This window comes from Centropristis striata, chromosome 16 (genome assembly GCF_030273125.1).
Source record: "Centropristis striata isolate RG_2023a ecotype Rhode Island chromosome 16, C.striata_1.0, whole genome shotgun sequence".
NCBI lineage: Eukaryota > Metazoa > Chordata > Actinopteri > Perciformes > Serranidae > Centropristis > Centropristis striata.
This window is the reverse complement of record NC_081532.1, coordinates 17514241-17530389: the sequence shown is the minus strand read 5'-3', so window position 1 is coordinate 17530389 and position 16149 is coordinate 17514241. Positions and strand designations below refer to the sequence as shown.

Genomic DNA, 16149 nt, shown 5'->3' with positions numbered 1-16149 from the left:
GGAGAGTTTTTTGAGTATCAACAGAAATGTATAATGTGTTGATTCATGATCAGGTTCTCTATGTCCTTCAGCATCAAGAAAATTGATGCAAAATGAATTAATTACTACTAACTAAACCTAAAATATCCCCTTTCACACTGTGGATGTAACCAACACACCTAAACTTGCATTTTGGGAGTTACAGTGGCAAAAAATAGTTCACTATGTTGGGATTGTACCACAGGTGAATCTTGGGTGCATTTGTGGACTTTAACATTTGAGGACTACAATGCAACAGCAGCCTGGGTCACCTCCATCTTGTGCTCGTGAAGGAACATTTTTCCCTAGGTGCCTTGCATTTATGACAACTTCCAGGTCACCTCATTGGTCAAGGGACCTTGACATCGCAGGTGGTCCACTGGTCTACTAAAAAGGAGCCAATACTCCTTCCCTTCTCTCTCTTTCTCCACCACCGGCCAGGGGGGACACAAGCTCTGGTTCCCCAGAGACCAGGACCCCCCCCCTCTTTCTCCACTGGCCCCTGAAGCAGCAATACCTCCATCCAGGAGGGGACCCTGGATTCACCGGCCCTTCCCCCTCGTCCCCTGTGAGACTTTCTTCCATCAGAGTGAGACTTCATCCAGAATCTCCTTCCCATGAGGAATTCTGGAACAACTGCAACTCTGACATTCTCTGCGCACCAAAGTTGCATTAATGAACACAAAGTTCATGTAATCTTTTTTTGCAATATTTTAAGTGCACTGTACTTTGAGGAAGTGATACATGAATATGATTTTTTTAATGCTATTTTCCAGCAGAACCCTGCTTCAAATTCATACAATTCAGCACACACTGACACCTGGGAGCTGCCGAGTAAAACACAACCTCGGTTTGATACTTTTAGCCACTGAGCAGCTTCAGTGGAGCAGGCAGGGCAGCTTGCTCAAGGACAGCATGGATGTAGCAAGGGACAAAGAAGAGTGTTTTCACTTGCATTTCCAAATAAAATCTTGAATTTATATTCCAAAAGTTGTTGCCCATGTATGGTGGGCTTTGGGGGAAAGAAAGTGCTGGAAAACAGCAGTTGACCTGACCACAACCCCCCTCTGTTCACTTTAAAGTACTCTATTTTTATTGCTATGACACGATGGGACACCAAGGAGCAGGGTAAACATTGAGAAAAAAGGTTTATGCAAGTTTAATACTTTCCCCACATAGCTGCTCGCTCTCACTCCCCATGTCTCTCGCCGTGATTCACCTTTACTTCTTTATTTCTTCCTTGTCCTTTCTCTCTCTGTTTATGTGTATGGCGACATTTCTTAAAAAATGTATGGTAATTCTTTTCGACTGCCTTTTTTTTCCGATACAGAATGCATTAAATGTGGCATTTTTGTGTGTGTGATTGTGTGTTAAATGTGCTGCCTGTAAATAATGAAAGAGCGTGCTCATGTTTGGATCAGTATAAATTATTTAACCGAGCCCACACGCACACAAATACACCCCTGCGACATTGTTTTCGAGTGCCACAGTTCTACCTGTCTCTTTCTGTCCATCTCTCTCCCTCTTTTCTCTCGCTCTGTGTCTCATTTCTTATTGAGCACCTCAGATGGAAATTACAAGGTCAAGACAGCTTTTCTCAGGAAGTAAACATCTCAGTGGGCTGGCTTGGGACCAGTAGTTTCATAGTCTGTTTCAAACTTGACCAAGTCTAAAGTACGTCCCCCAGCTGGACTCCCTGGACTGGGAAAGAGATATAAAAAGTCTTTATTTAGTAACATTGATAACAGGATGGAGGATACATTAAGAGCAGGGCCCACAGCTTACCCAAACAAAGACTGTAGGTCTGGTCTTTGTGTTCTGGGTATGTATTTTCATTTATCTTTTAGTTGGCTGAGTAACTTTTCTTCTTTTTCTGTCATACTGAACTCAGCCTAGCTTCTAAATAACAATCAACCTCAGACGTTAAGTGTGTTTCCAAAGAGCATTTCTATGAATAATCGCATTTTTCCAAAGCAGCACTTGAGAGCAAGTGCGATATTGGCTTTCTGTGGTGCTGATGAGAATGCTGAAAAACATGTTAGAGTAGATCGACTCAGTTTTAAATGTCTCTAAGTCAAGCTATGAATCATAAATCCATAAATCACAAAGTCCATGCAATGTAAAGGACACAAGAAAATGTTTTTGTTTTTTCATGTTGGAATCATTCAGTATGAAAGTAATAACTGAATGTGCAGCCATAAGTCAGCTTTCAGCTCTTCGCCCTGTATGATATGTAACTGGATGGAAGGAATTGTAAGTCATCGGTTATGAATCTTTTTAGCCAAGGATCCTTTTGTTAAACAGGGAATGCCATCTAGTGGGCTCAGAGCAAGAAGAAAAAAGGTTCATGAAGCTTCAATTGGACATCACTATGTCTATATGGCAATATGTCTAAATATTAGATAACCGGTTTGCTTAGGCTCATCCCTGCATATATGGACCGGTAGTAGTGATGTCCAAATGAAGCTTTAAGAACCATTTGTTGACCCCACTAGATGCAGTTTTGGTTTAAAAAAAATACTCAAGGACTGGCAATTCAGTGTGCTTTGGACCATTTGTTGAACAGAGAGCACCACATACTATGCTCTGAAAATACAGATTAAGGATAATGAAGCTTAATTTGGACATCATAATGTATATATACTAGACAGTTGGTTTCATTAGGCTCATCCCTTTGTAATGGACTGGTAAACTTCTTTATAGCGATGTCCATTTTAAGCTTTGTGAACTATTTGTTGACCTCACTAGACAGTTTTGGTTTAAAGAAAAGGGCTCAAGGACTGGCAATTCAGTGTGCTTTGGGTAATTTGTTGAACATTGAGCACCATGTACAAGGCTTTAAAAATAAAGATTAAGGTTCATGAAGCTTCATTTGGCTATATCACTAGCAGAAGGCACTCTTATCTATGATCTTACCCATGGGGATCTGCAGATTATTGCGATTATTTAGGGAAACGCCTCCAAATCTTAAGAAGGTACGTAAGGCTCGATATTGAAAATGGGGCCCAGCAGTGTTCTTTGCATGGGGCTAATTTAGATTCACACTGTTTACAAGTAAAGAATAGGTTATAAAGAAAACTCACATACCTTAATAACTGAATGTTATTCCCAAAAGGTTGAAACAGATCTGATTTGATTCTATGTAACAGCATGAATGAAGGACAACAATGTAGCTTTACATAAACAGGTTGGGGAATGCATATGCCCTGTCGACATGAGAAACTCCTGGTTACAATATGTTAACATCCATCCCTCCATTATTAAGGAGAGCACCGCGATGGCCTCATACTCTCAAAGTTAAACATGAATTCTGAGGTGTGGAGGTGTGCTTGGGATAAATATTAAGTCCTGGGGTCAACAACATTACAAGCAGCTAATTCTCAGGAGCGTAAAGGTCAGGGCGCTGTTGCCTTCACGGTATTCCCTCTGTAAAATGTAAATGCTAGAGGACAAACATAAAAGCAACAATGGAGCTTGGAAGTTTTCCGAGATATGCCAGGTAGTGTGGAGAGAGTAGAGGACAGATTCACCTCTAAGAGAAGTGAAATACTTCTTGACCAGACATCATTTTTAATTAGCCTTCTTCTTGATGGCTGTCAATGCTGACTATCTGACTATTGATGGAGCTGCCAATATTGCCTTCTGACTGACTCCCCCAGGGGATTTAAGGTGAATTCCTGAACGTTAATTACAAAGTGGCGATGAATTAAGATATAATGGTGGTCATTATTGAGTTGTGTGCAATTGAGAGGAAGGCGCCCCCTTTACTAGAAACCTTGTTACGGTTGGGAGAATGAGGCATGATGTAAATACACAATGCTATCACCAGCGATTTAATTATAATGGTTGCTAATTTAAAGATTTTTTTTTTTATATATTTTTAAGAGAAGTGAATTTTTGTATTTAATGTTTGATGGAAAATATTGCAATATACAGTGCTTAATAAATGTATCAGACCACCGGTTTATGCCAGAGAGGTCCTAAATGAACGGCATTAGTAATCACCAAAATATGTTTTTATGTTTCTGCAATTGTTAATACAGCAGTATGTAGAAGCTCTTTAACCAAAATGATATTTTTAATGCTAAAATATAATTATTACTATTATCCATGATTTTCAAATGTACTGTTTTACAAAAAAAAAAGTAAAAGTAGTAAAGCTCATTATTTCTTGATTAAGATGTCAAATCATAGTTATTTACTTGCATTCCGTAACTGAAAAATGAGTTTAGGTGGTTGAATGTTATGCTTGATTAATTTATCAAATCTAGGTATAAAAAGGTGATTTCAGTTGGTTATATGTTAAATAAATAACAATAACAGTTTTGTTCACAGCCTTTATGTACATTTATTTACTGGTTAAACTGTCTTTTCTAACGCCTTACCAGACATTTTTAGCCCTAAACCCAAGGTCAGTGGTTTTACAACATAAATCCACATATACTGCAGTCTTTTTTTTAAGCCACGGACTGTGTGTGCTATTTTTAGAGCGCACCGTTGTAGTGCGAGCTGCAAGCCGGCCCTTGCCGCAATATGTGCCGTGAAGCGCGAGCCACGATACGTGCCTACGTGCCGTAATTTGTGGTACTGACGCAAAACCTCTTCTGCAGTTGGAGAACTTGTTGCAGTGGCCGCTAGAAAAGTGCTATACAAGTGCAGTTTATTTATTTACCATTGGCTAAAATATGTTTTTCTTAATGGATCTACTGTAATATTTCCAAAAGTGATCATAACAGTGCTTTCCTGCAACATGCACACAGGAACATAGTATAGCTGGTAATCTACCATCACAGATGTGCATATAGGGAAAGTTAACTCATCACATACATTATTCTGGAATCAGTCACAGCACAATTACAGTTAAACTGGTTTCTATCTGATTACTGATTTCAGGAATTAAATATATATTCTCAAATATCCAGATTGTTTCCCTTGTCTGTGCGAACTCAAAGTCTGTTTGAATCTTCTTTCAAGTGAAAATCGAGCAAGACGATAATAGAACATTCAAGTTAATTCACATTCAAGGTAACATTCTGAACTAAAGGGGCTGCTGGGGATTGTCTCGTATGCTTGTTAGAGTCTGTAGCTGTTTGATTGCTTCTGCACCAACACAGAAAAAGTCAATAGTTGACATGTGAGGGAAGAAGAAGCTGCTCCTCCTGTGAGAAATATCAAGATTCACCGTGCTCTGGTTTCCCATTGAGAATTTAGCTGTTTTATTCTTAATTGTGAGGAAGATGAAACTGCTTCTTAGTTATAGTTTAAACTGCAGCCTCCCTCTCACACACTTCCTATCTGCAGTACAGTAGAAAGTCAGCTGATAGATAGACGGCATGGAGATGAGAGAGACACACAGGTTATTTTCAGCCATCACACACAAACACACAATATGTCATTACAAGCTAATGCCATAATATGTTTGCTATGCCCTCCCACAATGCTTTGCCCCGTAGGCCAACCTCATTTACTGATCTGCATATAAACAAACAAAAGCAAGGTCTGGGTGAGTGTGTATGGAAAAGCATATGTGTGCTGTGGTTTGTGTATTCTTATGTAAGCATGCAGCCTCCTCTTGCCTCGAGGATGATGATGGAAACTGTTTGTCATCCTCCCACCTCTCTCTTTCTCTTTTTTTTTCTCTCTCCCGCCCTCTTTCTTCATCCATTCAAATCAAATGCACGTTATTGGCATAACAGAGACATTTCCAGGCTAACATAACCGTGCAGACACACGCAAATGGCTAATTGAGAATTTCGGATGGATATCAACGGTGATGTACGCTGCAGGTTTGTTACTCAAACGGTGTGACATGATGTCAGATGTTAAGCTCCCCACACAGCTCTGCGGGAGTGGAGGCGAGTGAATGATCCTACAGTCTGTCAGTAGACACTGCAATGCAAACAGATACTGAGAGAGAAAACCTGTGAGTGAGTGAATGAGTGAGTATGGGAGATCGGAATTACTTCGGAATACAAAAAAACATCATCAAAATCAAAGTATCTTTGTCATGTATTATTGCTCCCTGAAATAAGCAGTTTGTTACACTATTTTTAGAAATATGATAGTATAAATCCAAAAAAATATTGATTTCCCATATTGTGATCCCACAGCTCTTTAGGAAGTAGTCCCACTCAGTGAAAGTTTCTCAACTAAGGTTTCCATTAGGCTCCTTCTTCAGAGCACTTACACCTTATTTGGTGTAGCAATTCAGTTTCACTTTTCCCAAATTGACCAATAACAGAACAGGAGGTGCAGGTTAAACTGGTCCATGGTGTTTTTTACAACAGCAGACACAGAGGAAAAATCCAGAAATAAAACAAATTTGTTTTCAGTTTGGGCCAGTTTGCAATGCCATTGTCAACCATTGAGCCAGTCATGGTGATTTAAAGCCCCCAGTCTCAATTCTGATTCTATTACTGTAATCTGTAAACTGTAAATCCCTGACATGCACATCACTAATAGTACAGTAAAACAGCCTGAAGAAAGACGGGTGTGTAGATGAGGATGGGCTGTAAATGGGCTCAAACTTGCAAAAATGAGTATAGTTATAAATGTCCAATTTACCACATATTTATAAAATCTATAAAATAAAGAATAAAAACAAGAGCGATACCATCGTCCATCACAAGATTTCACTGTGGAAGTCATCGTATACCAATTTGGTAGACATCGCCCAACCCTAATGAACATTACTTTACTGGGAATTATACTGTAAAGACAAAGCACCATTTAAATTAGCTGGACAAATGCACAAAAAAAGGCTTTTTTTCCTTCAGCCCATGGTTCACATATTGGTGTGTTTTACTCAGGCTGCCCACTGAAAGTCAATAAGTAGAATGATCCAGGGCAACCACAGAAAGTCTTGGTCAATTGAAATTATACCTACTCTTGAACCAATCGATTGGTCAATGGGGGATCCATCTCTAAATTTATACAATCAGCAGCATCACAGCGCACTGAGCACACTCTACCTGGAAGTGCTGTGTGCCCACCAAAGTGTTTTTTCCTGAGGCCAGTGTCATTTTTTAATCCTTTGCAATGGGAGCTCTGCATATTTACATTCTGCTACAAATGCTTGTAGCATGATGAGGTGCAGAGGGTCTATTCTTCACTCTAATGTTTCTCTGTGACATACTATCACCTTATAAAGCTCATATTGACTGGCTGAGGCAATCAGCAACGGTTCTTTCTTATTCCGTTGCACCAAAGCAACCAATTAAATCGAGTGGTACTGTTTGAGTATATTCCAATATGTAAATCAGGAAAATTATGAATTTTAGTAATGCTGTTTGATGAAACTACTTACAAATGTATGCCTAACATATCAATCAACCTCTGTTATTACAGATGCTTTAAAGTACTTATGTGCCATTTTAAGTGGCAGCTAATAATGTGTTTGTAATTCTTGACATTTCAAAAGTTTGCCTCAAATTTTCTGGACACTTTAATGGATATAGTGTCTACTCTTTCTTCTGTCTCCATCAGTCGTATGTGATCTTGCTTTGCCTACCACTGTATTTCACTCCATTACTGTCACTGTCTGTCTCTCTCATATATTCTAATATAAAACAGCCTGACCCAATTTAGACTGTTTGAATAAAATATTCATTGCCCCTTCCCAATTCATGATTAATACTTTTTTCACCCTAGAGAGCCCATTATGAAAATAAATCCTTTCTGAGTATCTTATTTCCTACTAGTCTTTTAGTATTTGTCTTTTCTGATTTCCTTTTCCACTCACATTTTTTCCTTTTATCAGCTTCTTAAAGTCTGTCACATTTTCATGAATTTCACAATTTCGTTTTTTCTTCACTTCAGTGTTTTTGCTTCAGAACTACAGTCAATTCTGATCATAAAATATTAATTCTGATTAAGGCGTTCATCCCTTAGGGTTTTGCCTGTATGTTCATAATTGTACGCTCACTCTGTTCCTGCAAGGACTTCAAACAGGTTGGTTTGAACGGTTGCATGTCAGCCAGTTTGTTCTGCCTCTTTTGCCTTCCACATTGACTTTTTCCCTGCAAGGAACCAAAGCCTACTCAAACATGATTGGTCAACTACTACTTGGACCACAAACAGACTACAAATGGAAACCAGACTGCTTCCAATACTAAAATCATATCTTGTTGCCTACAGATTCTGCATTCATATGCTTACACACTCTATTGGAGATGCTTTACAAACCTTTTTTTTTAGCCTTCAAGATGCCATTCTTTGTTAAAAGGGTTGAAAATCACTTGTGATGTCTAACTGAAGCTTTATGAACAATTTATTGCATTTGTTGATCCCACTAGATGATGCCCTTGTTTTGAAGAAAAAGACTCAAGGAATGGCAATTCAGTGTGCTTTTAACCCTTTGTTGAATTGAGAGCATCTTCTAGAAGAACAAAGAAAATAAAGGAAAATGTTCTGTAAAGTAAAACATGTTCTATCTAATTTGTCACAATTTAAATTGTATTGCATATTGTGTTTGAAGTTAACCTAAATAGTTCTGTAAAATATTAGAGAATGTGTGGTAATAATCTCAGCCCTGCAAGACTTTGTAATTGCACAGTAAAAATGAAACCACACACAAACACAATAAGGAGGTTATATTCTCCATAGAGTCTGTTCAGAGTGCTTTTGGATGCTATCCAGTTTGAAATATCTTGAGATTTTGTGAGGGTGTGAATGTGTGGGTACATGTGAATGTCTGCTTCAGTGTGTGTGTGTGTGTGTGTGTGTGTGTGAATGAGGCAGGAAGCTAAAGTATTGTGAGGCAGAGTACATCTAGCAGATTTGTTTTCAGCAGAGACTCGGACCTGATTGTTTAAATCAAAAATATGTGTAAATGTACGTGTTCTATCTGTATGCATGAGCATATTAAAAAAAAAATCTGCATTGTGCTTCCCCTCGTGTAAATGTCTTGGAGAACAAAGTGTATTTGTAACGACAGGATAGATTAATTGGATTTCTTTTGTGCAGAACGTATCTCGCCCTCTTCAAATGCTCCTGGCAGGGAAATGTATCTATTCGCTGTGGCAGTTTGGATGACAGGGTGAATAAATGGTGTCATTTTATTAACATCAAACATTCCTTTTAGAGGATGAAAACATACTACAGCTAAGGAAATCAGCACTTGTGGCAGTAATAAAAGCTCTCTTTGTGTTTTGCATCTGTCGGTAGAGGTGGCAGGTTGTGGAAGACATTGTTGTAGTTTGCAACCAACACCTCTTAAGGCATTGTCACACCTATTTGGTTTGTAGCAGTCATTTGAACCCTGGAGTGGTTTGTTTGGGTGTATGAGAGCTCAGTGATACCTTGCTGAGAGGTTGGTGTGTCAGTACATTTACACACAAACCTTGAAGTTTTTTTGGTGCGACCCACTGCTGCGGCAACATCACTGGGGGTTGAATAAGCTGTGAATTATTAGTTAATTACACACTGCCTGATTTTGTTTTAACACCTAACAGTACCTACAAATCCCAATGTTCACTCTCACAGTATTGCAAAACTTGGTTGTGCACAGTATGTACTTGGCTGTGAGACTTCTCTTCTTCTGTGTTCTGGAAAATTTGAACATTGAAGTGTTTTTTTTTTTTTTTTTTTTGGCTTTCTGTGTTTTTATCCACAAATAGCCAGTGGACATGTTCCTCTGACAGTACAGACAATTGCTTTAACAAAACCCACTGTGCCTCTGTGTGTGAATTGTGCCTATGTATGTGTGTTACAGCTCTGACGGACTGATTTCAGAATTTAGCAGGAACTCTTCCTACTTATGCAAGATCTCTTCTTTTTGCTGGAGTCAGCACAGGCATAACCTCAGAAGTACTAGTTGGTGAGACTTGTTAAAATTTGGCATTTGGTGTCAAACCACTGTCACACTAAAAACTATGGTATAAGCTATGCCAAACCTTAACTCTTCTTAGATGACAGTCAACACTGGCATCTCATCAACCTTTACACCACACACTGGGTTAGTGAGAGGCCAACTTGAGCATACACTGAGGACTTATTGATTATTATTTGACTGCTTTTGACTGTTTTCTGAGTATTTTCTTACTTTTCACTATGTTTAAACGTCAGGGAAAGTAGTTATTAAGAACATCCCTAGTTAAAGCTTTGGTTCAATTCAACATGACCCCACCAACATGCAACACCCTTAACAAGAAAAGCAAAAAAGGCTTAAAAATGAATGGGTGAACTCAAGAGGATCTGATTTTGCTAGATTTAGAGAGATTTAACAAAGTTCTTACATGCATTCACAGCTACTCTGTGTTTTGCTTCACTTGCTATCTGAAAGCACTTTTAGGCTCTTAATCCTTTCTTACTGGTTCCTTTTTGTTTGTGTGTTGTTGAGAGTAAATGCTAAATGCCAAAATCCAGCTTTTTATCAAATGTTCTGCATTTAAGAATGAATTTGATAGTTTCTTGCAATACTGTAGCAAACACTTGATATGCAACACATGCTTTCTGTATGCAACTGTTGTCCAGCAGACACAAAACCTGTTAACTTTAAGAGAGCATTAATGCAGATGATCCCTGCACTTCCCTAGAGCTGCATTCCTGGCTGTACACAATGTCTATGCTTTACCAACTTAACATTTAACATGCTACAGCTGTGTACTTGTAAGGACAGTGACTATTCATGGAGCATTACAGCTTGGGATTTTGGGTGAATTGATCAGGTTTACCAGGAGACAATTGACCTGAAAAAAGGGGGGGGGGGGTCTTAGAACTATAAAAAAGTAACTCTGGTACTGAAATGCCCGCTTGATCGTCTAGAATAAAAACAGACTACAAATGGAAACCAGAAAGCTTCCACAATGCCAAAATCTTGAGCCGTTGCCAACAGATTCTGCATTCATATACAGATATCCTTTATTAGTGATGGCCAAATTAAGATTCATAAATGTTTATTTTCAGAGCCAACTAGATGGCGCACTTTAAACAAACGGTTGAAAGGCCACTAGTGATGTCCAAAAAAGCCTCATGATTGATTTGTTGTATTTGTTGATCCCACTAGATAGTGCTCTTGGTTTAGAGAGAAAGTCTCAAGGAATGGAAAAATGTATTTACAGAGATTAGTACTGTAACCCAGTACATAATTGGGGATAAAAATATTATTAGTTCTTTGAAATTATATATATTTTTATTTATCAACCCTTATTTGATTATTATTCATTTATTTATTATTTTCCCATTTATATTTATTTTGCACACACCCAGTATTTATTTGTATATTATTTTCGAAAAAAAAAGTAGTTCCACCCTTTTCTCGCGAGAGTCAGAGTGAGAGCAGCCATGACGAGCAGGTGAGAAATACCGAAGCAAGTCACTCTTTAGTAAACAAAAACCGGCGGTTGTTAACTCACTTTAGAGCACAGAAAAAGTCTGGAAACTGCACCTAACGGGAGCAGAGGGATTGTCGAGGACCTGTGTGTTGTTGTTTTCGGCAGAGACCTGGTGAGTTACCTGAGCTAACTTAGAGCTAATTAGTGCTAGCTAATGCTAACAGCAGTAGCCACAGTGTGTATTGGGCCGCGACACGGCCGAAAACTTGTAAACACATGAACGTGACTTGCCGCTACTGTTTACTGTGTGAGTCCAGAGGTAAAGCTGTACATTTTGCTCGGTTAATCTGATGAGAAATGGGGTGTGCTGTTTATTTTACTGCTGTGGGTATTTTTCTGTGTGTTTATTTCAAGATGCACTGGTTAAAGATGTGTGTTCTGTTGAAAACTGCTAAAAAGGTTAATTCATAACAGAGGCAGACACTCTGGAATCTTGAATTTAATATTTTAATGTGTGTTAAAGGTGCATTCTGTCATTTTTCAGTTCATAACTTAATGAACATGTGTGCAATGGTTAAAAAAGGTTAAAATTGATAATATTCCATATGGAAACTGATCTAAAATTACCATACCTCATGGTAAACAGTTAAAACGATAATTAATTCCATCACTACTGAGTTCCAGTATTGCATCCTGTGTGTTGAGATATTTGAATATGGCCATAACAGAGAAGTTTGATGAGTGATTTAGTAATAGTCCTGTCTTTATACAGGCTAGGTTTTTTGAGCACCCTCAGAACTTACCGTAGATATGGATCGGGATTCTCCTCGTGGAAGGAGATGGCGAGCCAGTGATACCAAAGGAGCAGAGAACCAGCACCTGAGCCTGAGGAGGACATCCAGCCCTTCTCCACCGTAACTGAGTGTGTCTGTGGTAGGACCACACACACACACCTGACTTTTGTGCCCCTGACTATTTTATTTTATTTCCCCCTGATTTGACTTGACTTTTGAATAACGCGCGCTGCAGCACCAAGTACATTAAAGGACAACTGAAGGAACATTGAGGAACATTAAAGGACAATTAAAGGGACATTACCTTTCCTATAAGGACACTTTTTGTTGTTTTATATTGAAAAGAAATACTGAAATATTGAAAGATCAGTTGTAAAAATACTGAATTTATTTTCTTATTTTATTTTTATTTTTCCATTCAAACTTTTTGGTTCAATACATTGAACTTACATTTAAACTACTACGTGGCTCCGTTTATTCATTGTGGTTGTCCATTTCTTCCAACCCTCCTCTACGAACCTAGTCCTGGTCCATTCATTAGTAACCTTATTACACCTAGCGGGTTACAGTACCAACAATGTATGAACAAAAATCCATGGCAATCCAGTCAATATTTGTTCAAACAACCCACTCTGGGAAAAAGTGCCAGAAGGACTGAGATTGCCATCACTAGAGCCATGCTGCTAGTGCCTGCATTCTATGACATACACTCAGCTGTCTATATTCAAATATAGCTTAATACACTTGAAATAGCTTTGTGCTCTAAATGTTATCCTGCTCCATTGATGTACGGACTGCTTTACATTCCGTGTGACCGGTTATGTATTTTAATGGCCCCAACACTCCTTGATCCCTCATAAAACAACGAGTTGAGAAACCATTTCACACCGGATACTTTGCAGCATCATTTGTGTGTGCAGTCGTATGCATTTTGAGAGGTTGTGATATTAATGTTATGGCACAGAAACTGTCTGGTGAACATGATGTCATCTGATAGCCAGTGATGGATGCACTCTGATGTGTTTTGAAAAATAGTACTGTGATGTAATGGTGCGGAAATAGGGTTGTAGACCAGATATTACACAGCACCATCATGAATCAGGCACTTAAAGCACCACTGCTAGGCTTTGACCGCCAAGATCTCATATTACAAATCTTCCTCTCCCTTGCTCTTTTTTCTTCTCTTTCTTTCCCAGTCATACTCATAATGCATGTGAGTGTGTTTATAACTGGATCTACAATCAATAGTCAAGTGGTATCTGTGTGTGTGTCTTGTGTATACTTCTGTGTGTGTGTGTGTGTGTGTGTGTGTGTGTGTGCATTAAACATGCATTTGCGTTTGTGTGTATGGATTTAAGCATGTGTGTGAGTGTGTGTGTATCCATCTGTGTGTTCTCTCATTCCACTGCTATCGGACTGACCTTGGCGGTGATCGTCTCGTATTCCTGGCAGCTCATGTACTCCTCCAGCTGGCTGTTTCTGCCTTTGATTGGTTTGATTTCATCCATTAAGTCCAATTCAGTCATGAGGAGGAGATGGCGACAGGGGAGAGGAGGCAGGTTAGAGGATTTATCTCGGCTTTGATGCAATAAAAACATGCATGTGCTAAATGACATGCAGGTCAATACGAGTAAAGTGGATGGATTGGAATTGACTTTTCGCCAACCCCCCCCTCTTAATAAATTGTATTACGTTTGGGAGGAGGTGTTTCTAGCCTTTTCTAAAACAAAAAAAAAAACAATAGCAAAGGTGTAAGGCATTGTAAAAGTAGTGATGTCCAAATGAAGCTTCATGGACCATTAGAATTTGTTGACACGACAAGATGGCACTCCTGATTTCAAGAAAAGTCCTAAGACATGGCAAATGAGTGTCTTTTCAACCCTTTGTTGAGCAGAGTGCTATATTGTGGACTCAGAAAACCAAAAAAAAGATGGTTCCTGAAGCGTCATTTGGCCATCAATACTTAATATAGAACTGGATTTAAAGTGTTTACACCTGCCCAACCCTAATGAATAAAAAAAAGTATATTTAGCTACTGTAGTTATTAGCATGCCAAGCTATATCTAGCATAATGGCTGCATTAGAAACAAGAAATACTTCAAAAACCATACAGTTTACATTACAAAAGCCCTGTTGATGGATAACATGTACGCTGTGTAGTACTCATTACATGCTATCAGTGTTTAGGCTGACATTAGCAACTCTGTCCTGTTCTTTATTGTATTTTGGGGAAGTTTAAACTTCAAGCCTTAAAATAACAAGCCTGGTGTCCTAAACTGAATTCTTAATTATATTTTGAGGGAAACATATTTTCTCCTGGATTTTAACTCATCACAAATATCTATCCAATCAAAGTCCACATATAGAGAAAGTCCACGTAGAGAGGGGTTCAGGGTGGATGGATGGTTAAAAAAAAAAACATGACTTTTATCCAGGAGGCCGCAAATCAAGTCCCTTGTGAAACCTAAAGTCAACCCAAAGTCGACTTATTTTTACTTAAAGCTACTTAGGAAGGTTATTTAACTTATGTCAAATATATAACAAACTTACATACGTCACATACACACATAACTTAAGTTATGTAACAAATATACTTTTTAACCCAAACTGTGACCTTTTCTTAAACCTAACAAGAACTTTTGTTGTCTAAACATAATCATCTAGTTTTGTTGTAGTTTGCAACGTTAACCATGTGTTTCAGACTGTGACTGAGATTGCAGTTTTGCTGTAAGGGAAAATAACAGTCTGATCTTACTGGTGAGGATGCAGACTGCAGCGGTTAGCAGCTAGAAATGAGAAACCTGTTTACATAATTATTAAGAAATAGGAGTGGCAAATCTGCCAGTTACCGTTTTGAATTACTGTTTTATTTTTCTGGGTCTGTTTATGTGAATCTCTTATTCTGAATAAATCCTCAGACTTCCTCCTTCTGTATCCGTATAAAGTTTGTACACACACAGAATGCACTTGGCTTCTGCTTTGATGCTAAACAACCATGCGAATGAAAGTCGAGTCTTTGTGTGGTTGAGATTCATTTCACTTGTGTGCCTGTGAGTGTGCGCTTGTCTAAATTAGTGGTTGGTTGCTCATGTGCTCATATGAGCATGTTCAGGGTTTCTGGAGCTCTGCCTCTGAGTGTGAGTGTGCACTGCTCAGTGCAGCATTCTCAAAGTGCACTAATTGAATAAAGAGTAATTGTGATGTATTTAGGCAGTTGCTGACCCCTGTTGTTCAAGTGGGTAAAGCCATTAGCTGAAGCATAAGGTTTACTCCACCGGACACAGAGAAAAACAAAGCCAAAGAGTGGAAGCGAGAGAACAGGAAGGCGGCGGGTTAGTTAAGTGGCTTGGGCATTGGTGCTTTTTTGTTATGCATTAGATGCTGGTACAAACAACCAAGGTACAAGCTTGAAGGCACAGCACAACATGTAAACTATTAATTCACTTGAGAAAATGAAAAACAGCAGCTAAAAGGCTTTCCAGCGGCAACAACAATGTATTATAATCTCTTCCATGCTTTGAATTCAAATCTGTGTGGCGAGTATACAAAACATCGGGGCTAAATGCGCGCTCATTTTGCACAAGCACTGTGTTGATTGTGTCAAATCTCTCTTTAATGTGTGCTGTATTTTAAGTGCATCTCCTGTTAATACTGAGCTGCTTTAATGGCACAGTCCCATGTGGATTTCATGAATAAACTTGTACCAGGAAACACTCATAAATTACATAGAAGTTGACAAGCATGTTACCCTTCAGTCAGAGGTTCAAAGTTGACTCTTGATGGTGGGAAAGTTGAAAAAGAAAAAGTCAACAACAAGGGCCGTTTAGTAGCTCTTCTGCTGATTTCACTTTGGTAATGCACCAATCTGACTTTCAGTCTTAATACCCAAGCTGGATTGATAAAGGATTTCTAAGGCCAGTACTGACAATCACAAATTAGCAATGTGTAGTGCAATTTTGAGCTTAAATGAACAAACTGCGGACTTTCACTCAGGGGAAAAGGTTTTGTGTCCCATGTGAAAACAAAAGTCAATGATTTTTAACGTAACTCATTTTATTTACGCA

The 16149-nt window shown here is 38.7% G+C and overlaps 1 protein-coding gene across 3 annotated transcripts in view; it reads left to right on the top strand.

Moving 5' to 3' along the window:
• Nucleotides 1-16149, top strand: part of lrfn5a (leucine rich repeat and fibronectin type III domain containing 5a) — a 144265-nt gene that overhangs the window by 88285 nt on the left and 39831 nt on the right. Inside the window, exons 1-2 of one of the 3 annotated variants that reach the window (XM_059352873.1) lie at nucleotides 11231-11463; nucleotides 12064-12224. The exons of 1 other annotated variant lie outside the window; for it this stretch is intronic. The gene's annotated coding sequence lies outside the window, so the exon portion shown is untranslated. Of the gene's footprint in view, nucleotides 1-11230; nucleotides 11464-12063; nucleotides 12225-16149 lie in introns of those variants that run through there. One more of the 3 variants, XM_059352874.1, reaches the window with a different exon arrangement.